Source organism: Notolepis coatsorum (genome assembly GCF_963971535.1).
Source record: "Notolepis coatsorum genome assembly, chromosome: 3".
Classification (NCBI taxonomy): domain Eukaryota; kingdom Metazoa; phylum Chordata; class Actinopteri; order Aulopiformes; family Paralepididae; genus Notolepis; species Notolepis coatsorum.
The window spans coordinates 172,949,621-172,975,297 of NC_140167.1; the positions used below are offsets into that span (position 1 = coordinate 172,949,621).

At 45.2% G+C, this 25,677-nt stretch overlaps 1 pseudogene across 1 annotated transcript; it reads left to right on the plus strand.

Moving 5' to 3' along the window:
• The first annotated feature begins 5,129 nt into the window (after positions 1-5,129).
• Positions 5,130-21,137, plus strand: LOC311226059 (meiotic recombination protein DMC1/LIM15 homolog; annotated as a pseudogene). The gene is made up of 8 exons: positions 5,130-5,252; positions 6,432-6,508; positions 6,692-6,747; positions 7,749-7,839; positions 8,757-8,848; positions 10,260-10,333; positions 19,344-19,458; positions 21,079-21,137. The product of its transcript is annotated as a meiotic recombination protein DMC1/LIM15 homolog (transcript).
• The last annotated feature ends 4,540 nt before the right edge of the window (positions 21,138-25,677 follow it).

Genomic DNA, 25,677 nt, shown 5'->3' on the forward strand with positions numbered 1-25,677 from the left:
GAGAGGTGTGATAGGTGTGATAGGTGTGATACAGTGACCGTCACAGGTAGGGTGACCAGGTGTCCCCCTTTTGGTTGTACTGTCCCACCATTTGAGACCGCGTCCCACATATTGAGAGGATGTCCCTCTTTTCGAAGCAAAAAAATAAAAATCGAACACAAGAATTACTGTCAAGTGATAAAGTTTGAATATTTAAAACAATAAATAACAGTACAAAAAGGGGGACACCTGGTCACCCTAGTCACAGGCCCGGATTGATTGATTGATTGATTGAAAACTTTATTAACAGATTGCAGAATGCAGTACAGCTCAATACACACAATTGTTAAGGGGATGCAGACCATGCAGTACTGTTACATTTGTGACATACAGTAAATATATACAAGGGGGAGGGAACTGTACATTTATGATGAATTGAAAATGGGGGACCCTGATGTAAACAAGACGGAAGTCTTTCTCTGGTCTGCATCCCCTTAACAATTGTGTGTATTGAGCTGTACTGCAGATATATTTCAATTGCCTTACTTATTTACATAAGTATTATAGGCCTACAGCAGTATTGTACAGACAGTAACTATAGAGAGTGTGCTGACCTACGGTGTGTCTGTGTGATTCTCCAGCTGCACAAAGGCAGAGCAAGAGGCTCTACAGAGGGTGGTGAAGGCGGCAGGCAGGATCGTCGGGACTCCTCTACCAAACATCACCTCCGTCTTCACCTCCCGCTGCCTCCACCGCTCCAAGTGTATCATCAAGGACCAGTCTCACCCAGCACATCACCTCTTTCAGCTCCTTCCCCCAGGGAGGAGATACCGGTCCATACATGCCAAGAGTTCAAGATTTAAGAACAGCTTTTTCCCCCAAGCAGTCAGACTGTTAAACACTCATTGACTGTCCCCTCACGTGCACCATGCACTTACCTGGACTTGATAATCACTGTTACCACTCATCATGCACTTTATTTAAAATATTCTGTTATGTACAGTGTTATATGTGTTGTTCATGTATGTATATATTGTACTACGGTCTGTGGGAGCTCCCCAGAAATTGCGCCTGTGAAACTTAACATTCAGACAAAGTCACAGAAGATTACAGACTGTATTAAGCCCAAACTGAGTAAAAGATCACGTTCTGACATTGAAGATGCAGAGGAAGCTTCATTGGAGGAAGCGCTGACAATAAGAGAGGTTGACATGAATCTAACATTACAGGCCATCAATAAGAGACTTGATAAACTGGATATGTTGGACTTGATGATGCAGGAAATTAAGAGCCTCAAATAAAGCTTGGAGTTCAGTCAGAGACAAATTGATGAGCTGGTCAAGGATAATGCTGAGCTGAAAGGAAAGGTGGAATACATGGGAAACAAAGTAGACATAATTGAGATAGACAACAGGAAGTTGAAGGAATCTCTTCTGGATGTACAGTGTAGGTCTATGCAAGACAATCTGGTTTTTACAGGGATAGTGTTCTATATATATTCAACAATTCTTGACGGGGTCCAGTAGAAGAAGAAGAAGAAGGTGAAGAAGAAGAAGAAGAAGAAGAAGAGCCCATAAAAAGAATTGCGGAGGGCAGTAATACGCCACGATGCGTCTACACTGCCGGAAATTCAAATAAGAAGAAGAAGAAGAAGATCTCATTGTGCATCTTGAAACAGTACTGAACAGGACTGAACAGATAGACTAAACAACATAGATTGAAGCCTGCATTTCTCAACCAAGGTGCCTTGCAGACCGGTTTGCTGTGGAAAGGTGAGTGTCCACAACGGCTAGCTAGCTGTTCTACTTTAATACTGAATGTTAATATTGAATCAGACAATATTGAATACTAAATGTTACAGCCTTACCTTATTATTTATATTATTCAAATAGATCTCAAACATGTTCCGTTGTGATGTCATAATAGAACATTCTAGAACATTTGTGATGTCACAGTATGATGTCATAATAGGACATTCTAGAACATAGCATTGATCTGCAGTAACGCCCCCTCTATGGTTGTAGTGCAGTGTAACCCGACACTTCCTTTTTTTTAAGCTACATTTTCTCCCCATTTTCTATTTTTCTCCCATCCCAATTTTGTATTATCCAATTCTACCCTCCCCTGTCTCGAACGTTGTTCGACCATGCCTCCCACTAGTCGGCTGCAATGTGGACCAAGCCTTGCATCACGTGTCCCCTCCGGTACACAAGGAGGCAGCTGTCGCATCTTTTCACCTGCACAGCGCGATCTCTCAGCGGCGAGGCGTAACGCGTGGGAGGGTCACGCCCAGGGGCGGAGCTAGGGGGTGGCTACCTGGGCTCAAGCCCCGGATGTATTCTGAAAAGCCCCGAATCTATTTAAAAATAAATAAAAATAAATTTTTTTTTTTTTTTTTTTTTTTTTTTACAATTCATCATTGTTACATGAAAATATGTTTGCACCAGATTTAGCAGAAGCTAATTTCCATCTGTGGTCTATCCAGCTGCTAACTGTATTTGAGTGAGTTAAGTCTTGGTGTTATGGTAGACTCAGACCTAAGCTTTAAATCACAATCAACAAGTTGACAAAAACTTAATTCTTCCACCTTAGAAACATAGCTAAAGTACGGCCATTTATAAATCAAAAGGACGCTGAAAACCAGATCCATGCCTTTATCTCAAGCCAACTCGACTACTGTAATGCACTCCTTACCGGCCTCCCGAAAAAATATGATGATAACTATTTTATTGCAATGCACTATTGCATTATTTTATTCTATTTTACTAACTATTTTATTGCACTGCACTATTTTACTTTGTATCAGTGAATCATAGACGCCTGGCCATAAGAGCATTCGGAGCATCTCTGCTCTCCCACTATTGAACTTGGGGGAGCAAAGGTATAATCTTGCTCCACCACTTTTTGATTATATGGAAAATATGATATATCCCCCCCCAATATAACTGAGTTTTATAGTGAAAAGAGCAGCTTTATTGGTCAAGATTGAAGGCTCTATATTGCAGGAAATTGCACGTACAGGTTCATTAAATTCAAAAGAAATCTGTCGTGGAGGGGGTCGTGCCTGAGCCCCTCCAAACCACCCCTTGCCTGCAAAAAAAAAAAAAAAAAGGGGGGGGGGCCCATCTGGGCTAAGCCCCGGATCTCCTACAATCCTAAATCCGCCCCTGGTCACGCCGCCCCCGTTGCTTCCTGATTCTGCTGTACAGGCGCACCAACCGACCTGTAGGAGTCGCTGTCCACAACGTCCGATCCCCACCCACCGGCTTTCCCACCCCCTAACACTGCCAATTGTATTAGTATGAACGACCAGCAAAGCTGGTAGCAACGCCGAGAGCTGGGCTCGAACCCAGCATCTCCTGCGTTAGTGGCGAGCACCTTGCCCACTGCGCCACTTAGCCGCTCAACCCGACACTTCCTCTATCTCTCTCTCTCTCCCTCTCTTTCTCTCCCTCTCTCTCTCTCTCTCTCTCTCGAACGCAAGGGCCACTGAGCATGGCAACACTGACATGGTGTTTATATGACTGTCGGCATTGCAATATGTAAGTAACCAAAAATCCAAAAAAATCACTACTGGCAGGAATTAAAAGGAGGACCAGAGGTTGTCCTCTCACAGCTACCGAACATTAGCCAGTTAGCTATAGCGCAAGCAAGCTAACATTAGTGATTATTAGCTAAGAGGGAGAACACCGCTACAGTCTCTGCCTCTGTGACCTATTCGCTCTGTTTGTTAACTTTTCCATTCATAACTCCATCCATCCATCCATACCTCCTCGTCGTCATCCTCGTCTATCTCGTCCTCGGGGGGCCGGTGGGGTTCTAAAGGGCCCGAGGCGGGGGACACTAGCTCTTCTATGGTAGCCATGGAGACTATAGCGTTAGATCAGCGACACACACCGAGCGTCTAGGTCACCGGTTTAGATTTAGACTAATTGATTTGTCAAATTAGGGTGATATAGTGATTTGTTCTGCACAAATGTTAATCCGAAGAGGCGTGCTGCATTGGTCCTGGTTGCGACAATCCGAGGTCACCGGGAAGGGAAGCGTGCTTGTGCGTCGGATGATGATGATGGGAACAAGGGTCATTTGCTGGTTCCGCTCAAATAAATGGCGCCCCCTGCCATACGGGGTGTCTAATAGCAGTGTTATGTATGTGAGTGTGTGTAACGTGGCTACTAGGCCTCTACACCATCTAGTGGACAGACGTCAAAATTGAATGAAATAAAATAAAATGCAAGACATAAAATGTTCATGTGTGTATAATATATATAATATACATAAGTGTAGATGTAGGGGGAGTTGCAGGGGACACGTCCCCCTCAATATTGTGAAGAGGTAAATGTGTCCCCCTCAAAAAATATAGCTGGAAAGATAAGGGGGTCAAAAAATGTATTCTTCTTACTTGTAACTATAGAATAAATATTTGAAAGCAATACAGAACGCCTCAGAGCTTTGTTACTGCATTATATTCCATTATATTTGTGTCAGCGGGTACCTGAATGATGTCTTTTCCTTTAAATAAATAAAGACAAATTGATACATAAAAGTAGACTAGAATGCAGTGTTTGAGGCCCAAAACTTCATGGGGGAGGACCCCCAGATCCTGCGCTTAATGTTGAAACCAAACCTACACCTGTGTGTGTGTATTATACATTATATTATACACACACACTCATGTGTATATATATATACATACAGTATGTAATAATAATAACATTGACAGTCATTGATGGCAAAGTATTTCCAGAACACAGGGGGTTGAAAACTCAAATTGATTGATTGATTGAAAACTTTATTTAACAGATTGCAGAATGGGTACAATACAGTACGGCTCAATACACACAATTGTTAAGGGGATGCAGACCAGAGAAAGACTTTTGTCTTGTTTACATCGGGGTCCCATGCATTTTCAATTCAATAGTTCATCAGGAATTGAACTAATCTCTCATTCACTAATCACTACTAATGTTATCACTATCATTATTATTACTTTGTTCTATGTACTATTATTATTACTACCTATCCTACCTGTACCCCCCCCCCCCCCAAGCTGCTATGTCACTATGTATTTCCCCAAAGGGATTAATCAAGGAACACTTGACTTGACGCTTGAATTGTCCACTTCTCTCTCTCCGCCACATCCATAGAACATGGCAGACATCAAAAAGTTGAAGTTGGTGGGCATCCGCAAGGTGAAGGGGATCCAGATGACTCGGAGCGCTCTGTGTAACATCAAGGTGGAAAAGATCAAGGAGGCTGCTGGGGAAATGCTGGTGAGAGGAGAGCGTTGGGAACTTAAAGTCATTCTGTTGTGTTTTTTTATTAACTTTTATTATTGAGACAGTTGGAATGCAGAGAGGGAGACAGAATAGGGGTGACACAGGAGAGAATGCTCTGGTGGAATTTAATCCCAGGCCGGCATGGGGTACATACTATATACTCTGTATGATAGCTTGTACAACAGTGTATATACAGCATATATATATATATATATATATATATATATATATATATATATATATATATATATATATATATATATATATATATATATATATATATATATACACATTTGTCTGAATATACCTGCATATAATATACTTACTTATACATCTGCATATAACCCATAGCTCTGTATGATTAGCGTGTACAATAATGCTGTATATACCGTATATATTTATTCACACCCGTCTGTACTTACCTGCACATAAACCTTTTACATATCTGTAGATACTATATCTATATCTGTACATATCCCTTACCTATATTTACTGCTGGCCAGTATGACTACTACCGTACTGTCTTTATACCTGTATCACTGTACATATCATATTACAACTCTGTACATACATCTGATTAGCACTACACTCATTTATATATTTTATACCCAGTTTAATCACCTGTATATTGTATATTACTATTGCACTTGTATATTACTGTACATTTGCACTCTGGTTGGATGCCGAACTTCTTTACATTGTACTGTAATTTCAATCTATGTACATGGGGCCATAGTGACTCAGGAGGTAATTGGAAGGTTCCTGGTAAAATTGCGGCTCCTCTCTGCAGCGTGTCAAAGTGTCCTTGAGCAAGACACTTAACCCCTAACTGCTCCTGATGAGCAGGTCGGCACAGGTCCTTGCTTGGTCGCCTCCGCCGTCGGTGTGTGAGTGAACGGGTGAATGTGAGGCGCGAGTTGTAAAGCACTTTGGATAAAAGAGATAAATAAATGCAGTCCATTATACCATTTACATGTGGAATGGAATATTAGTGAAATCGACCGGATCCCACTTTAAAAACCAACGGTCTAAACTACATCACCAGTTCTGAGCACTATACCGTATCTGGCTTTAGATGAGACTTGAGGTGAAAATTGACATAGAGAACAAGGAAATGACAGTTTAATATCTTGGATAATGTCTTATGCACATTTGCTTGTTGTCCCATTGTAGACCAGAGTTCAAACAGCCGCAGAGTGCAGCACGGAGAGGCAGAGGAAAGTGTTCCACATCACCACCGGGAGCCAAGAGTTAGAGTTAAGATTTGTCCCCCAACATGCACAAATACTCATACACAAATTAGGTGTAGGGAATTCTTAGATCACCGTAATCTTTTTTAAACAAGTCTTAACCTAACTTGATCAGTATCTACCACTACTGAACATATAATCATAACAAAGTCTTCATAATCCCGAAATTCTTCCTCTCTACAGTAAACTTATGGAGGGTGGAGGTATACAGAGTATGGAAATCACAGAGGCGTTTGGAGGTAAGTCTTCCTGCTACAGTGTATACTACGTTCCTCTGACCCTGATATCCTCCTGTGGTTTCAAGCACAATATGTTATTCTACAGGGTTTCGGACAGGGACGACCCAGCTCTGCCTCTCTCACACCCTTTGTGGTAAGTGATTTAGGAAAGCCCACCTCCACACACAGACACACACACACACACACCCCGTGGAAAATTAATTGTCCTAGCTCAAACCCTGACCTAGCTCAAACCTTTTCTTGATCCTCCAATCACGAACGTGGCTTCCCGTCTGTCACGGAAACTATAAAAGAAGGAAGGGTCATCGCGTCACTGTGTAGCACGTGAACGCACAAGTGTGGAAACGTTCAGTTCGGTCGACATTGCGTTGAACGGGATCGCCATCTCCTCAATTATCAGGTTAAACCAATGTCAGAATCATTGTCAGTTTGTGGCATAACGTTTCATATATTGATTGATGTATATTTCCTCAGATAGCTGGTCTATTTTGAACTGGCACCAAGCAGAGTATTCTGACGTGATGACCCTTCCTTTTGTATTTTATTTTTTTTATTATTTTTTAAACAAACACATAAACAAACATGACAACACACGATTAGATATACAAGCATTGTTAACAGAGCACATCAATTAAATCACCGTTTAGATACATTTCTTATACAAGATATACCCCTAATACCTGCTATCTATTCCCCTACACACATATGCTCTTGCTCGCACCCCCCACCCTGGACCCCCCAATGGATAATCCATCCATTATCATTCGCTCCTAACCAGACACTACCATTATATGCTAGCCTTTATTCTCTCCACCACTTCTAACCACATTGTCAATTTGGATTCATTGAGACCCAAAATTCTTGCTGTAGATATTTCTAGATAAATCACATCGAGATATGTAAGAATCCAGACCTTTCGGCAATTTTTTTTCCGGATGACCCTTCCTTTTATAGTTTCTTTGTCCGTGTTCACACCGAGTCTCCGTGTGTCTGTCGTCCAGTCACAGCTCAGCTCCCAGACACAGCTCAGCGCCCAGGCGAGGACGGCTACAAGGGAGGGAAGGTCATCTTCCTCGACGCGAACCACACTTTGTATCCTCCTCAAGTCACACTGCTCCACCGTGGACGCATACCTACAACTTTGCACAGTATTTGCTCTGAAAAATCATTCATATAACACCAAGGTTTCCCTCATTTACAGTGACGTAGAGTATACAATTGGCGGACCCTGCTGTTTTATCATAAATCGATCAATACAGACGTATTAATTAATGTTGTTTCTTTTTCAAATGTAGCCAAGAGTAAAGACCCTAACCCTATCAAAACAGCAGTCAAAGTGTATATTTTCAGCACTACGTTTGTTTAACGATGTTTTTAAAATGTTCAGAAAATAAGAATTTATTGGAATAATGCGAATTCTATCTCTTTTACCGTAAAACCGTGAGGAAATGACTGAATCCAGATTTAACACTGCCATTGGAAAGGGGAGCTTTTTCCCTATCCATAGATGTATGATCATAATAATGTCATTTATAGTTCATAAATAAATGTATTATGTATAATTCATGATCTCAAGAAGGTGCTGAACGAGCTCAGTGAGCGAGGTCGGAGGTGGCACAATTTTAACATGGTGTTATTCAACGGCAAAGATGCAAAGAAGAAATCATAATTTATATTCTCCTTTGTTTCATCACAATTTACTCAAGCCTAGTAACAGACAAAATATTTCTGACACTGGGAATACATTCCCTGAGGTCCATAGATGTTCCTAGATACCAAGAACATGCTAATGGACCTTGTAGAAGTGGAGCAATCTTCCATTTACTTAGGTATGTATTTCTAGGCAGATTTTCAGAAAATAGGGCTAGGGCTTAACAGGTAAGCAACCTTAAGCATAAGCAAGGCATTTAAGAGAGTTTGATGGAATCCAGAATTCTAATGTATGTGAAATGTGTAAAGCCTTTTTGCATCCCATGTTGCTGTCCTTAACTGGCCCCTGTCCTCACCAGTTGCCCAGACAGGCTGAAAGACATCGCGGAGAGGTTTGGTATGGACCACGGCGACGTCCTGGACAACCTGGTGGTTGCTCAAGCCTATACAAGTACGAATACACAGCCGCTCATTTAGACCAGTTTGAAGAGAGATGGTCTGAGTCTTGGCTCAGTTGAAGGGTACAGAGGCATGAGCGTCTCTACAATTCATAGCCGCATTTCTGCAGACCCCTCTCTGATTGGTTGAGGCCATTTCTGCAGACCCCTCTCTGATTGGCCGAGCGCGCGCATGCGCATGAGCCGCGACAAGCTCCTCTAGCCAGGAGTCGAAACTCCGTTAAGCTCCAGAGAGAGAGGCTGAAAACCCACAGTTGTTGCCCGACGGATGGGAGCCGAATCCCGGATCCGAGTTTTCTGATGAATAGCCCCAAAACATGGAGGTCGCGAACGCAATTTATACGCATGGAAGTATTGATTACGCCATAACGAATCATTAAAAAAATATACCGTTAACTGGAATATGTTGTGTGTGCATTTACACATATGTTGGATAGGATTATGTAATTGGTTTGTCATTAAAAACCAATAATAATCGCTTGCGGCTTCGCTGACCAGAGCTCTCTCAGAACATACATGTTTCGGAACCAATGTGTAACTAGACAGTTACAATATAACATTTATATTAATTAACCCAGTTAATGCCTTAAGAGAAAGAGTCTGGTGGTCAATTGCTACTGAAATGTTGTGTCTTACTAATAATAACGAATTCCTTGGTCAATAGAAGTCTCTGTGATACTTTCTGAATATGATTTGGGAACATCAAATGGGCAGGCCGCGAAATAACAACGTTTACAGTTTCTGACAGCTGGCTGTGTTCTGAAATGTGCATAACATTATGAATAAACCGCGAAGTCACGCGAAATAACGTTATACGTGAATCTGGTAGTACATTTCCAATCAGAGAGGGGCTTCGCTCAACCAATCAGAGAGGGGTCTGCAGAAATGGAGCTCAACCAATCAGAGAGGGGTCTGCAGAAATGCGGCTACGAATTGTAGAGACGCGAGGCAGGAAAGGTTTAACTCGGGCGTCATAGCAGCATGGGGGAGGGGGGAGGGGAGGTACAGGTATGGTATAAAAATATGAGAGGAAAATAATAATAATAAACAGTGTAAACAATATAATTAACTCTGAATCTAAAAACATGACAACACTAGTAGTTTGTGATATCATTCAATGAGCCTGGGTCCCAGAGTGAGAATTATCTTTTTAATTTGGCTTGTAACAATCTCAATCTCGATACAGAATCAAAAACCTCAGTTTAACTGGTGTTATGGTATGATTACTGCTATTAGCATAATGTTTAAAGCTCATTTTCATTATTTACAACTTTTAAATAAAATGAATAAAAAAAAGAAATTCTGAGCCAAATATCGAAACGTGTGTGAAATCTGAAAATGTGTGTATAGTTACACCTGTAGTTCCGGATATGAAGCCATGCTCTACTACTGCTCTGCCCCCAGGTGAACACCTGATGGAGCTGTTGGACCAAGTTGAAGCCAAGTTCCATAAAGAAAGAGGGGTCTACAAACTTCTGGTATGGAACTGTTATCTCCATAGACATAAAGGCTAGATGACTCACCCGCGCTGCTGGCCAATGGAGACCGACGTTGCCACATGGCGGCCATCTTTCCACAGGCAGCACACCCACTCATAACATGAATGTCTATGGTGCATGTACTATTGAAATAACCATAGCTTGTGGGCGGCTGGGTGGCGCAGCGGAGATTGCGCTCCTCACCAATGCAAGAGACTCCGGTCTCGAATCCGGGTGTCAGCGTTGCCTCCGGCTTGGGCCAGCCGTCATACTAACTCAATTGGCAGAGTTAGCGGGTGGAAGTCGATGGATGGGGATTGGACGTTGTGGACAGCGACTCCTACAGGTCGGTTGGCGGACGCCTGCACAGCAGAGACAGGAAATGGCGAGGGCAGTGTGAGCCTCCCACACGTTACACCTCGCCAATGAGAGTCCGTGCTGTCTGGTGAAAAGATGTGACAGGCTGCCTCCACATGTATCAGAGGGGACACGTGATGCAAGGCTTCTATCCTCCCTACAACCGGCCAGTGGGGGGCATATGCGAGCAACGTTCAAGACAACACAGTGTGAGAAGAGCATTTATGCAGGTGAACACCAGGAAGGCTGCTGGCCCAGATGGTATAACAGGACGCATACTTAAGTCCTGTGCCAACCAGCTGGCCCCGGTGTTCACCGCCATATTTAATCAATCCCTGGCGGAGTCAGTGGTCCCTGCCTGCTTCAAGATGTCTACCATCATCCCTGTACCGAAGAAACCCTCCCCAACATGTCTACAGACCGGTGGCACTCACCTCTGTGGTCATGAAATGTTTCGAGAGGCTGGTCAAGGACCACATTTGTGCCTCCCTCCCCAGTGATATGGACCCTATGCAATTTGCATACAGGACAAACAGGTCCACTGACGACGCGGTCTCCCAGGTACTGCACAGCACCCTCTCTCACCTTGACCGTCAGAAGGGGGGCTATGTGAGACTGTTGTTCATTGACTACAGCTCAGCGTTCAACACCATAGTCCCCACCAGACTGGTGGACAAGCTGATCGAGCTGGGTCTGAGCTCCGCCCTGAGCGCCTGGGTACTGGACTTTCTGAGTGAAAGACCCCAGGCGGTCAGGGTGGGGGGTCAGACCTCCAACACCATCACCCTGAGCATCGGGTCCCCCCAGGGCTGTGTTCTGAGCCCCCTGCTGTACTCACTCTACACAGTGACACACAGAGGACAGCAGGAGACACACACACCACTGATGATTAACGGGGCTACCGTGGACAGGGTGAGCAGCTTTAAGTACCTGGGGGTCCACATCTCAGAGGATCTGACATGGTCAACACACATAGACACAGTAGTAAAGAAGGCGAAACAGCGCCTCTACCACCTGAGACAGTTAAGGAAGTTCAGAGTATCGGGGAAGATACTCCAGTCCTTCTACTCAGGAGCTGTAGAGAGCATCTTGACCGGAAACATCACTGCCTGGTATGGAAACAGCACGGCACAGGACAAGAAGGCCCTACAGAGAGTGGTGCGCTCAGCCGAGCGTACCACGGGTATTGCACTACCTTCCATGCAGGTTCTATACAACAAGAGGTGCAAATCCAGAGCCTGCAGAATAATGAAAGACCCCCACCACCCCAATAACAGCCTGTTTCAGCTGCTGAGGTCAGGCAGACGCCTGCGAACCCCAGCTAATAGGACAGAGAGGCTTAGGCTCAGCTTCTTCCCCCAGGCCATCAGAGTCTTGAACAATGAACATTGAGTACCACAGAACACTGAACTATCCACACATTAGCACACATGAGCACACACACGACACGCACGCTGTGCACGCTCACACACTAGCAGCCACTTTAACACTTTAACATGAGCGGGCACACACTCATGCCGCACACACCCACACTTATTGCCAAAAGGAAAGGCCACTTTAAATTAGTATTAGCAACAGTAACAGTGTATTGCACTACCAAAGCTACCTAGCATGTCCTATATGCTCTGTAAATAACTATGTACAAATACCGAGATGTCACACCATGTTACCTGTTACCTGTTATTGCACAATGTTTTTTGTATTGGATTCTATTATATGTTGTACCACTGTATTGCACATCGTTGCGGGCAAGACCACCCGCATTTCATTGTATACTCGTATGCCGTGACAAATAAAACTCTTGACTTGACAGGGGAGGGGAGAATTGGCACGGCTAAATTGGGAGGGGAGAAAAATAGAAAAAGAGGAGAAAAAGTGGATAAAAAAAAAGATGTGCAGTTTTATCACACAGCACAATGCCACAGATGTTGCAAGTTTTGAGGGAGGAAAACTGCACATTTTAGAGTGGCCTTTTATTGTGACCAGCCTAAGGCACACCTGTGCAATAATCATGCTGTCTAATCAGCATCTTGATATGCCACACCTGTCAGGTGGATGGATTATCTCAGCAAAGGAGAAGTGATTTCAACTCATGAAAAATCGGAGCAAAAACAAAAGTGTTGCGTTTATATTTTTGTTAAGTGTATATGATAGTAGGAAGAGAGTTGTTGAAGCAGTGGTGTAATTTATAGGCATGCTACGATAATATCTATTATTTCATTAAAAGAAAAGCCATGTAGTATTTGGCTCTAGGACTCAATTTAAAGTATAGCCCCAAAACAGCTAAATTGACCCATCTCAAACCTGCTCTCTTTTCTTGATCCTCCAATCACAACGGTTGCTTCCCAGGGTACGCCAAGTTCTGTATCATTAGGGGCTCTGCTTGGCATCACTCTGCACTCTCTCGCGTACGTGCACGCGCACTGAATAAATTCCACAAATGTACCTTTAATACCAGTATTAGTCTGACCACACCCCTCATCAGCTTACCTTCATAAGCAGGTGTGTGGTCACCTGCTCTCCTCCTTCTCGCTTTCACCACAAGGAAGTGCCTGGTAGTACCCCACTTGACGTGTTGTTAGTTGAAAAGAGTTGTGACGAGTTTACATTGTGCTTAATTTTTTCTTCTCTCACATCTGTTGTAAAGAAAAAGTTTGGGTCATAATGTATTCCGCGGAGAGTAGACCCGCTAGACCTACTCTTCACCAGCGGTTCTCCATTCCCGCCTCCGTCGTGCGCCTTGGTGCTGGGCTGTTGCCACTTTCGTGGTTGCCGACCCAGCCCAGGAGACAGCCGATGGATAGTTTGCCTCTCCGAAGAGCAGAGGAGTCGGTGCCGTCGCTCCGGCGATGGCCTGATCTCGACTCTGGTTCTTCTGGTTCCGGGGAATCGCCCGTTGGTGAACGGGGGGTTGTCTTGGAGCCAGAGGATTTGCGACGCAAACTTTTCGCGTCTGCCCGTTCACGTCGCAAGATGGTAGCGTGCAGACGCGAACGGCCTGGGTTTGGGGAACTGCTGGAGACCAGCGAGGATGCGTCCGGCTCTGGATTTCCGATGGAAACTGAGGACTTCATGGAAGAGGCGGACGGATTCTTGTATGATGGTCCCGTGGAGGAGAGTATCCCTCCTCAGGAGACCCCGGAGGGGGGGGAAATGGCTCCATGGGGCTCCCTGTTCGAGGATGTCGAGGAACCACCTTGGCCTCATCAGCAGGATGCCCTACTGTCGGCCACATCAGACTGTGGCTCCTTAACCAGTCGCAGCCTGCTGCATGTGAGGGATGCGGGGTCGGTGGAGGAAGGTCCGCAGGGGGAACTGCGGGCTTTGTTTCCCGAGCTCATGGCGGTAGCCGCCGCCGCAAACGGCGTGCCGCTGCCGCTGCCATTGCCTGCACCTGTCCCTGATGATCTCATAGGTCATCCCTGGCAGCGTCCCCCAGTGAGAGGGGTGGACGCTGTCTACCCATTTTTCCCCTCGATGGGGGCCTATGTTCGTCGGGGTCAGGCGGTGTCCAACATCATGGGACTAACTCCCGCCTACGTACCAGTTACGCGGGTGTCGGGGTTAGTCAAAGGTATGGGGGAGGGCGTGCCTCGGCTTGACAGTCCGATGGCCGCTCTCCTCTGTCCGGATATGGTGTGGGAACCCCTATGCAAGCCGGTCCTCCAGGGGAAATCGGCTAGGCGATTGGCTTATTGGGGTGACCAGTCATTCATCGCTGGTACACAATCGCTGGCTGCGGCGTCTAACATCGCCCACCTGGCTAGATTTGTATCGGGGATCATGACGGGCGGCACGGATCTGAACGAGGTAAAATGCGATCAGATCACCCAGGCTGCGGGAGCTGTCCTGCACCTTTCCCAGGTGCTGGCCATAGCCATGGGGAAAGTGCGCGCCCTGGCCACCCTGGGCCAGCGTCATCTTTGGCTGGAGCAGGTCCGTGTGCCAGAGAAGAAGAGAGCTCCTCTTCTGACGGCCGCCCTCTCCGACGCTGGTCTGTTCGGGAAGGCCCTGCGGTTGATGACCTCAACATGCAGAGAGATGGCAGAGGAGAGATCCATCCTCCAACCCCATTTTCCGCCTCCCGTCTTTGCCGGTGGAGTCAGAAGGCTTCCGCGACGTCGAGCTGTCTCCGTCGCCGCTACCACTGCCTCCGCCGCCGCTGCTGGCCCTTCCAAGAGGGCCAGGGGAAGAGACAGCGCTTCTGCCACCGCCGGCCCATCCATGACCGGAGGAGACGGTAGGGAACGTCGTGTCCAGCAGACAGTAACCTACCGTCCCTCCGGGGCTCCTCGGGGTGGCAAGACTCGAGCGGCGCGAGGTGGCAGACGCCGCTGAGTAACTTTTCCCCTCTGTATCCCCTCTCTTTTACACCCTCCCCGGCCCCTCTATGTTTTTGTGCCTTAGAACACATTATAAATAAAAAAGTTCCCCGATATAAGGGGGACTGTGTTTTGGCCGAACAAACTGTGTGTTTCTTCAACAATTCATATGGTGGGGTTGTGTATATATGAATCTGCACTTTTACGTTGTGAGATGAGTCGTGTTGTGTTACGAGGTTAAGCAAGGTCTGCAACATACACTCAGTAATAGGTTCTATTAGCTTGATGCTCCACATGCAGGTAGAAACTGGTGTTATTCCATTGCTTGAACTAAGTATATGTGTCTCACAATGCTGTGTTGTTTAGTTGCAGTAATACTCGTACACGCACATTCCACGGCCTAGCCGTTACTCTCGGTCAGCGTTTTTTGCACGACATAGTCAACGGGTGTAGGATTCACACACATGCTACTTGTGTTTTGTTGTAAAATCCTGTTCACATTTTGTGGGTAGCGGGCATTGTATTAGCTTATGCTATGCATTGCATTCTACCGGAGGTTTTCAAAATGGCTATGGTTGTTTTTTCTGTGTGTAGGGAACGAAGTGTGTTTTCGTGAGGGGGTGTCGAATAAACCCCTCCTTTCCCACTTGATTGGTTTAGGGGATTTTTGATCTCTTCTGCTGAGCCAGTCAGGGCCAAGCCGGTGGGACGTCTTGGCAGGGGGGGGGGGGGGGGGGGGGAGGGTTATTCTGCCAACTCCTATTTACAAGACAGGAGCCGGCAGGATTCCCCGCCCGTTGTAGCGGTGTTGCTATGGCGACGCCTTCCATGAGTTACGGTGTCTTAAAGGTGTCGAGTTAGGGCGTAGGGCTCACAGTTCTGCTGCGCCCGATTTATGTGTAAACTTGAGTCGGTTGGTCACGTGACTCACAGTTGGCATATCTTTTTCATGACTATAAACTCATGTGGGAAGGTGTTTTCTGGGAGGGTCTGGTCTTACACTCTGATTAAAAAGAGTGACTGGATTAAAATCATGTGAAAACAGGTTTTTTACTCCCAGCTGTGCAGTTGGTTCATACGGGTGATGCTTTTTCTTTATTATTATAAAGAGTTGGATGTGTCTATATGGATTGGAAATGAGGGTCCCTGATGGAAACAAGACTAACGTCTTTCTCAGGTCTGCCTCCCCTTAACCAATTATGTGTATTGCGCCGTACTGGGTTGTACCCTTTCTGCAATCTGTTGGGTAAAGTTTTCATTCATTCATTCATGGAGTTGATTGCATCTCGCCCCTCTTGTCGTTCCCCTGGGCGTCTTGGGGATTCAATAAGATGGTCTAAACAGCCTATTGTTGATGTGGGTATGTCAAAACGCACACATAGTGCTAGCTCAGGATGTTCTGTTGGACATTGGCTGACTGGCACGCCTTGATTGCTTGGGGTTAAAACAGCGTTTTTATGAAGCAATTGGGATGGGGTTTTTTTCCTCTTCCGACACCCTGTGTGGTTGTCGATGGGTTCCCGTTCATATCAGGGGATGATAACGGAATGGATCTGAACATATGGGGAAGGGTCTCACGCCCTGGGGGTGGGCTGCCAGGCGCGGTTCGTACCGAAACGTCTGGGTGGCGCCTTCTTTTTATGTTTTAGGATCAACACGCATATCTGCCCCTTCTCCTGGGGTTGGCAGGTCGGCGTGGTTAGGGCACGGGACTGGTTCTGGTCGCGCTGGTCCAGATCAGTTACACCCGTTGTCCGCCGGGGATGCAGATCTGCTGTTCTGGTACCCTGAGGGACTTGGGCTTTTTTCAGGGGGAAAAAATGCTAGGTCGGTCCGGGTGTCACAGGGTTGAGCGTTATGGAACCCTTGTTGGGTACGTTGTATTCTACACTGTCGTAATGGCTTACGGCCGTGCCAACCTGTACGCGCCCGATCTCGTCGGATCTCGGCCGCCATGCAGGTTGGTCTTGGTTGGTACTTGGTTGGTACCTCCTGGGACTACCGAGTGCGGGGTGCTGGGGCTGGTCTTCCATTTTTTACGCTCTTCTCTTACGCATGGCGAAGAGGGGCCTGTTGGGGTGGTTTTGGCCTCATCGGGGGACCCTGTGCTCCCCGTATCACCGGGCCCGGTCCGGGGTAATGTTTCGTTGACCCGTAGGCCCGGGATAACCCTGTTGGAAACTGGAACACGGGCTGCGGCAGTGCCGCAGGTGTGTTTTGGGTTTTTTTTCCTGAGGGGTTATGGGACCAACCATTGCATAGGGTAACGCCTGGGTGGTTGGTTCTCTGGTGTGTTGCTGCAGTGTCAACTCCCGGGTTCACCGGTTGAGGGTGCCCCTGCACGTTCATGACGTCTGCCAATCGTGTCAGCCTTCTCTGTGGAGGCTTGGTTATGCGACAACGCCAGCATACGCCCCTTCCGCCGGGGCGGTTGTGTTCAGCTGTCCTTTCTGGCGCCTGTCTCGTCCGCAGTCTCCAGGCTAGGGTTAACAGCCTGTTGCCTGGTCTTTTTTCCCGGTGCACTGCCTGCTTCCGTTGGTTAACTCTTGTGTGTTTACGGCCATGCTGTCTGCCTGTTGCAGGGCCAGTGTGCCAGACGGTGTACTATTGGGGAGGACAGGGCCCGCTCGGCTGAGGGGCCTTTGTCCGAATACGATGGCGATGTGGGGGGCGGGGTCACTAAGTGCCCGCCTGGTGGGGTCTTGATGCTGGCATCATGGACTTCTCCGGGCCCCCATTCCAGGGAGTCCAGTCCTTTTGGTGGGTCTGGGTCTTCCTTCGCGCTCCGCTGCTACGGCCTTGCCACGGGGTTGGGTTTGCCCTTGATCCCGTGATTCTGGGGGCAGTAACGAGGTTGTTTCCCTCCGTTCGTTCCCGGGTGGCATGCGGGTTGTGCGTGTGTGTAGTCGTGGGGTCAAGCCACGGTCTGCTCACCCTGTGCGTTGAGTTGCTTGAGTGCCTCTTCGCACGGTCGGGTCCGTCGCCCTCCCGGTAAACCTCTAATAGGGGGGGTGCCCTCCATTAGGGGGGGTCGGGGGGGCTCGGCCCTCCCTGTTCTGTTGGTTGTGGGGGGCCTTCAGCGGGGTGTATTTGTCGGCCAGTGGCTCCGCTTGGCCTCCCTTTGTGCAGAGTGATGCCAAGCAGAGCCCCTAATGATACAGAACGTTAGGTTATGACTATAACCAAGTTCTGTTAATTAGGGGTGGCGCTTGGCATCCGACGGCCGCTGCAGCCCTTGACCTCACCTTGTGGTGAAAGCTTGGGAAGGAGGAGAGCAGGTGACCACACACCTGCTTATGAAGCTAAGCTGATGAGGGGTGTGGTCAGACTAATACTGGTATTAAAGGTACATTTGTGGAATTTATTCAGTGCGCGTGCACGTACGCGAGAGAGTGCAGAGTGATGCCAAGCGTCACCCCTAATTAACAGAACTTGGTTATAGTCATAACCTAACGTTAATTGACTAAGGGACATGTTAGTTGACGCTTATCACAGTAATTTTGAAATGCAAAATCTCCCACAATTATTAGAATCACTCAGTCAAAATACGATTTAAATTTACATTCCTATATGTTTCTTGTAAAAGTGTGATAGAGACTGAATATCAGCACGTGGACCAGTCTCAGTCCAATGACATTTAGACGTAGTTTGGAAAAATAAATAATAAAGATGCTTGAAATGGTTGTAGTCACAGGGCTTTCAAACAAGGTGGCGCCGAGGAGCAAGGGGGTGGTCCAAAGAATTTGCAATAAAGAAAAGAAAGCCATTTGCTGTCATTTCCTGCAACTTAAAAACATAATTGCAATACAATAGCAAACACAAGGGTAAGTTCCAAATAAGTGATTTATTTAAAAGAAATTGTGTATAAAGTTGCACAATTGTTTGACGTTGAACACAAAAGCACACACCGTTTCCGTTTTGGAGGCTTAATTTGATAAGAATATAGGATAGGCACGTATAAGCATTATGCTTCAGCCTGTACCTTTTCAGTCACTGCCAAAATCAAAGACAGTCTTGAATGATTGTGAATATTGTATTGTGTGTGATGACTGAATAAAACGAATACTACTAACTAACTACTACACATTTTGCGCTGCAAGTTCAATGTTATAACATTTGTTTTATTACAAAATATAAGAATACAGCCTGCTAGATGAGTACAACCATTTTTTATACTGTATACATATATGGCAAAAAAAATACTGAAACTGCTCTGGGTCCACCTCCTTATATTCACTAATGGTCTCTCTTGGCATTAAGGTAATATTTTCTACATATAAAAAAGGGATCCAGCCCAGACGTCGCTGTTCACCACCTCTGTTCTCCGTCAGATCATTGACTCCATCATGGCTCTGTTTTAAGTGGACTTCCCTGGCCGAGGCGAGCTGGACGAGAGGCGGCTGAAACTGGCCCAGATGCTCTCCAGGCTACATAAGATCTCCCAAGGTCTGAGCCACAACTTGGTTTTTAAAGAGCACATATTTTTTGTAATTTTTAACAAGTTAATATAAGTCTTTGAGGTCCCTTAACCCTTTCACTACCACACTACAGAAGGTTAACCCTTTACTATCACACTACATACGGTAGTGTGTTTTGAAACCTTTTGGACGGCCCATGTATTTGTTACTGTGAAGTTAATCTAAATAATTTATGTGAATGTGAGATATCACAAGAAAACTACTCAATCTTGACTGTCTTCAACGAATAACTAAGGGTGCTTTCACACCAGAGCTGTTTGGTCCGGACTATCGGACCAGAATTCGATAGTCCGCTTTTTTTGGGGTGGTGTGAATGCGCAGTTGAACTCTGGTGCGGACCAAAACACGCAAACTCTGGTTCGCCAAAAAACATAGGTCTCGGTTCGCTTCATCGGACCAAACGCGGACCAAATATAGGAAGTCTGATAAACTGTGCATCTTGGGTAGAACTACCGACCAGCCAAGACGCTGCTGCTGTGCGCCGATACACCGATACTGTAGAAGGAAGAAAAAAACACTGCAGCGCCCGGCATTCACTGCAAAACAAGCACACTGTAGTGTAAACATGTCTCGTGGACAGACTTGGGCGAATGATGAAGTGAAAGCCCTGATCGACATATGCGGGCAGAAGACCAAATAAAACAGCTGCTTGTGAGCACTCACAAAAACAACGAGGTGTACAAGTTGTTTAGCGAGAGGATGGCGGTAATGGGTTATAATCGAACGATGTATCACAATGCCACGTCTCTTCTACTATCACGCTTCTTGCGGCTGTTTGTGTTTTCTCGGATTTCACTTCCTGAAGGGGAGGGATTTCCACTCTCCGTTGTGTCCAATAGACGAGCGCCCTTTTCGACCGCGTGACAATGTTCAGAAAGTTCGGTGCGCCTGACAAATTGCTGTGTGAACGCAGACGAACCAAATGACGAATGCAACAATGTTGCAACTTCACCACCAGAACCGCACAGAGTCCACCAAAACTATATGTGAAAGAGCTCTCAACACAACACTAACATTTTTAAGATATTTCTTTATTGATCCCCTTGGGGGAAATTCTGGTGTCATAGCAGCATGGGGGGAGGGGGAGTACAGGTATGGGCAGGGTAATAGTAGAAAGACATAAATGCAGTATAGGCAATACAATTAGATCTGAATATAAAAATATGAAAAAAATAAACAGTGTAAACAAAGATGCAGATGCCCCATCGTTTATATTATGTTAACAATAAATATAGGCAATAAAGAAATTTGAATCTGAATATATACTATGAGTAAGAGTAAAAGTAAACGGTATACACAATATTATTTTTAGATAATAAAGTTTGAAAACATTGTTCCTCTGAAGTCTGAGTCACTCAATGAACCCTGCTGCTCTGAATGGACGGCTTGTGTCATTCAAACTGGACTGATTCTGCATTTATCTCCGATATTGATGAATCGGAACAGTATGTTGATGATGACCATGTACTGTATGTGTGTGATCCTTCAGAGCTACAGATATTATCATAGATATCTGTCTTTAATCATACGACCCCCTTAGATACACAAAGTCTGGCATATCTCATTGACTCATGTGTTTTGCTCCTAGATTACAACGTGGCTGTGTTCATCACCACCCATCGTAACCATGGTGTAGAAATGACGTAAGTAGAAGAGTTGAGGGGGTCATTTCTACTCGACATTAGATTAGAAGAAAATATATTGTCATTATACAGCACAAGTACAGTACAACGCAAAGACGTTTGGCATCCAACCGGAGTGAAAATGTAACAGCAAAGCCCAATAGCAATATACAATGTACATGTGATTAAACTGGGTATACAATATATAAATTAATACTACAGAGTATAGTGCTAATCAGATGCATGTACAGAGTTGTATTAATATGTACAGTGATACAGGTATAAATACACTATAGTGGCCAGCGGTGTAACTAGTAAGAGTAGGTAAGTTATATGTACAGATGTAGATATAGTATCTACAGATATGTAAAAAGGATTATGTAGAGATGGATATATATATATATATACAGCATTATTGTACATCATACAGAGTTATGTGCAGGTGTATAAGTAGGTATATATGCAGGTATATTCAGACAGATAATGCGGTAAATGTATATATACGGTATGTACAGCACTATTGTACATGCTATCATACAGAGTTATATGGTGATATAGTATAGTGCTGATCTTTGATTGGATGCCCCCCCCCCTTTACCTTTCAGGGGTCGAGCTGATCCTAGCCCCCCGAACGCAGTGGACTACGTCTACACCAGAGTCAGCTTGAGAGCCCTGAGGCGGGGAGATTTGATAAGTGTCAAGATTTACAGGTAATTAGTTTGTGTGTGTGTGTGTGTGTGTGTGTGTGTGTGTGTGTGTGTGTGTGTGTGTGTGTGTGTGTGTGTGTGTGTGTGTGTGTGTGTGTGCGTGTGTGCGTGTGTGTGCGCGTGTGTGTGTGAGACCTCAATAAGACTTTCATCTACTTCTACATACAATGACTCTGTTCCTTGAAATGCATCACTGGAGTTTTTAGGTGTGGCACATTATTAACTCTTTACACACCCTAACACGTTAGAGATGTTGCCAAAATCTTGTGTGTCGCTCTTCCATAATAATCATAACTACCTACCTCATACTAGTCTACCCATATAAATCTGTATGATAGCATGTACAATAATGCTGTATATACACAGACATTTATATTTACAGTACTGCATATATTAATATCCATATCCATCTGATAGGGTAATAATATTCCAGAATATTCCGATATGACACCGAGCGTTGAAAAAGTCCAGAATATTCCAAAATGTCAACAACATAGCATGACTTGCATAAAACCCATAAATCTAGCTGGCCCAAACAGCGAACCTTTACAATAATATAGAATCTAGCGTCACATATGAACCTATCAAAGCTTGTTTGATGCCACTTTTGGTGTCTAAGTTATAACGAAGTAATCAAAAAATTTAAAAGAAGAATAAGACTTAGCCTCCTCCACATAGCGGGTCCCTCATGTAGTCCTCCGCTTCTTCAGGCGAGGAAAGCTTTACCCTTATTCCATTTTTATCCATGATGGTAAGAATCGCAGGGTAACGTAGTGTAGGTGGGAACCCCTTCTCAAAAAGACTAGACATCACTTTCTTGTATCTGGCTCGTAGGGACACAACCTCGCGGCAGAGATCCTCGTAGAAGTACACTGGTTTCTCGTTGTATTGCAGATTTCCCCTCTTCTTTCGTGACGCCCGGATCATCGTATCTCTTATTCCAGTTTGACGTAGGCTAACAATAATCACTCTCGCTTTATTGTTGATGTTGTCTCGGGTGCCAATTCTGTAGCGTTGATCCACTATCGGTAATGTAGAGAGGATATCTGGTCCTAGAATTTGAGCTAACACTGTCGCGAACGAATCGTATGTGTAGTCAACTGATTCATCCAGACCTACTATACGGATATTAAATCTACGGGAATGCCGTTCCATTTCAAGTATCTTAGCTGTTAGCTTCTCGTTGACCTCATCTATCTTCTCTGTTAGTTCCCCGACGCTGTCATGTAAAGCCTCATCGCCCGTAATGAATCTCTGTGTGTGTTCGATCAAGGTGGTTTCAACTACAGTAATACGTTCGGTTTGTACTGCAGCTGCCGTTTTCAAATCTTCGATTTTGGATTCGATAGATTCTTTGATAGCATCAACCTTAGCATCCACCTTCTCAACCTTAGCATCCACCTTCTCAACCTTAGCGCCGATCATATCAACCTTATCGGTTAAGATCTTTATTAGCTTAGCAAGAGACTCTATATCGGATGAGGTGGCTGGGACGACGGAAGAAGTGGCAATATCAGCTGTTTTTCTCTCAATCTCTCCAGCCCTTTCCCGCACGGAGCTCGTATCCAACGGCGGATCCTCTGGAGAGAGTTCGGCTGCGCGTTTCTTTCCTTGATTCCTTGTTGCCATCTTGATTCTTTCAGATTCTTTCAGTCGATATAGTTAGTTGAAGATCTCAGTTTATATATACGTCGAGGTTTAAACACATTGGTGTAGTAAAAAGTGGTATTTGAAGCAAAAAAAAAAAAAAAACGGGTGAGGAGCTGTAACCAATGCGACCGTCACATACTGGTGCTAAACCGGAAGTCAATCAAACACATTTATAACATTGTATAATGTCCCAGTGTTCAGGGCTGTGAGTTTGAAAATTAACCAAATGAGAGCGAATGATGGTTGTGATGAAGGGTTCACCAGGACACCAAGTATTTGTTTAAAATGTATTCAGATAGATCAGATGAGAGTCCTTAAAAGAAGTCATTCCAGGTTTACAGGTGTGCTCTTGTAAAATCAACGTAGGTTACATTTTCATTAAAATTAGACATAATACATAACATACAGTGTATTTGACAAGAGCTCCATACAGTCATACAAAGAGCCAAATGTAGCCTGATGACAAGGGTGCCGAGTTACTGGTTAATGGTATAAACCAATTGGGCATATTCACACGGCGGCCATTTTGCTCTTAGGTCACGCTCAGGTTGGGATCGCTTCGTACCCAACCGGAGCGTGACATCAGTGTGAATATGGTCAACGTCGAGGGAAAAGCTTTTCTCACGCTCTGCCTATTAAAACACAGACACCAAAAGAAAGCCCAAAACAAGGTTCACAGGAGAGGAAAACAAACAGGGAATAGGCACTTCTGTTTTTTTTGTATTTTCATCAAACCTTTCCATATTTTCTTTTTCGGCAAAGCCTCGCGCATCTCCGCTTCCAGAGCATGAATGCTGTTTGTCATCATCGTAATTATCGTTAAAAGCATTCAAGATTGCAATGTTATCATTTTTGTCTTAAGACACTGGACAGATGAGGTGGGACACATGAATCACAAGACGGGAAGAAAAAGTACCACACGCTCTCCTTCTGTATAGGCCAGGGAGGTCTGCTGGCGTGACTGACGGAGCGCGAGTGGCGAGTGTGCTGAAGGGTCTGCAATTAGGTAAAATTAGACCTAAGATTATCCCCCTTTAAGTTCACCAACCTGTTTAATATGTGGGAGTTAAGTTATTATTTACCACATAATGTTACACTGTCTGCCTACTGCTGGCATCTCAGGTTATATGACAGTGCTGCCATCTAGAGGGCCAGAGGTGGTAGTGTTTAGCGCAAGTGCGTCACTTCCTCTAGGAGACGTTGAACTGACGTTGAACTTGCCCAGACTTGTTAGAGAACCAGACGGGAGAAATGCATCCAGCGTTGGTCACGTAACGTTATAGTTTGATGGTGACCAAGGATGTAAAGTTGCTTACCAAGCGGACATTATTCCACCAAGAGAGAGTGAGTTTTTAGTAACCAACTAATTCGATGTTTAGTAAACGTCTGGGATTAGCACATTACAGCGGACTATAGTATTCCCCATTTATCGTTAGCAGTTAGCCGAAGCTAGCTAGCTCGGAGCTAATACCTAACGTAGCTCCAGCTCATGCGGTGATAGCTGCTCTATACTGGACATATCAGTCGATATATAGCACAGACATTTAGGTCTGTGCCGAAGGGACTCTGAAAAGGGACACAACCAGTCCTAAGTAGTAGCCACTAGCAGTAGCCTGTTGTACAGAGGGACCAGCATGTCTTCAGTAGCTGTCGGCGTGCAGCACTACGGAGCGGAGCGAGACATTTGGATCCACCACAGCGGAGCATCTGGTCTGCAGGAGCAGACTGGTGGCGCCAATCGGACCGGGCAGCGTCTTCCCGCCCTCATCACCGCGCAGCGGTCGACTACTCCTCGTTACAGAACCCATCCGGGTTCTTTCTCACCACCAGGATTACTAACTCTCTCCACCTCTCTCGTACTGCAGAGGGAATTGTTTCTCTGCTGCAGTGGTAACCGCGGCAACGTTTGGCCAGAACACTTTAATAGAACCATTTGGGCGCCCATCTAAATTTAGTTATAGTATTTAATTAGGCATTGTGTAAAGTGATAATAATATTTGTATGTATGTTTTTTCCCCCTTTTGCCTATATAAAAATGGCATTATGATTCAAACAGTTTCCTCACTCTTTCTAGTTTAGGTGACTCCATTTTAAGTTATTCACTCAGTTGTGTAATTTGGTACAATTAGTTTAACTAGTTAAGGCATCCTACCAAACCCCCTAAGGTGAAATGTATATACAGTCCTCTAAGCTCCCGCACAGCGAGGG